This window comes from Bison bison, unplaced genomic scaffold (assembly GCF_000754665.1).
Source record: "Bison bison bison isolate TAMUID 2011002044 unplaced genomic scaffold, Bison_UMD1.0 scf7180017864193, whole genome shotgun sequence".
Classification (NCBI taxonomy): domain Eukaryota; kingdom Metazoa; phylum Chordata; class Mammalia; order Artiodactyla; family Bovidae; genus Bison; species Bison bison.
Window position 1 is genome coordinate 745,538 of NW_011494765.1, and position 202 is coordinate 745,739.

General features: G+C 42.1%; 1 protein-coding gene across 6 annotated transcripts in view; it reads right to left on the reverse strand.

Moving 5' to 3' along the window:
* The window catches only part of STRBP (spermatid perinuclear RNA binding protein), a 150,764-nt gene that overhangs the window by 22,266 nt on the left and 128,296 nt on the right, over positions 1-202 (reverse strand). The window lies entirely within an intron of this gene.

Here is a 202-nt window from a genome sequence, read left to right on the forward strand (position 1 = left end):
ATATCTAGGTTCAAAATCCACTGAATTCTCTTCCAACAAACCAAAAAATACAGCAAACCTCCTACAATTAGCTATGAACCTGAGTCAGGTTTAAACAGAAAGAGGTGGGGAAGATTAAGACAGGAAGACCAAAGATGTGAATGCCAGTCCCTGCTCTAAGTAGCTGAGACCTCAGGAAGAAGATTCCTCTAGCAGCAGGGAT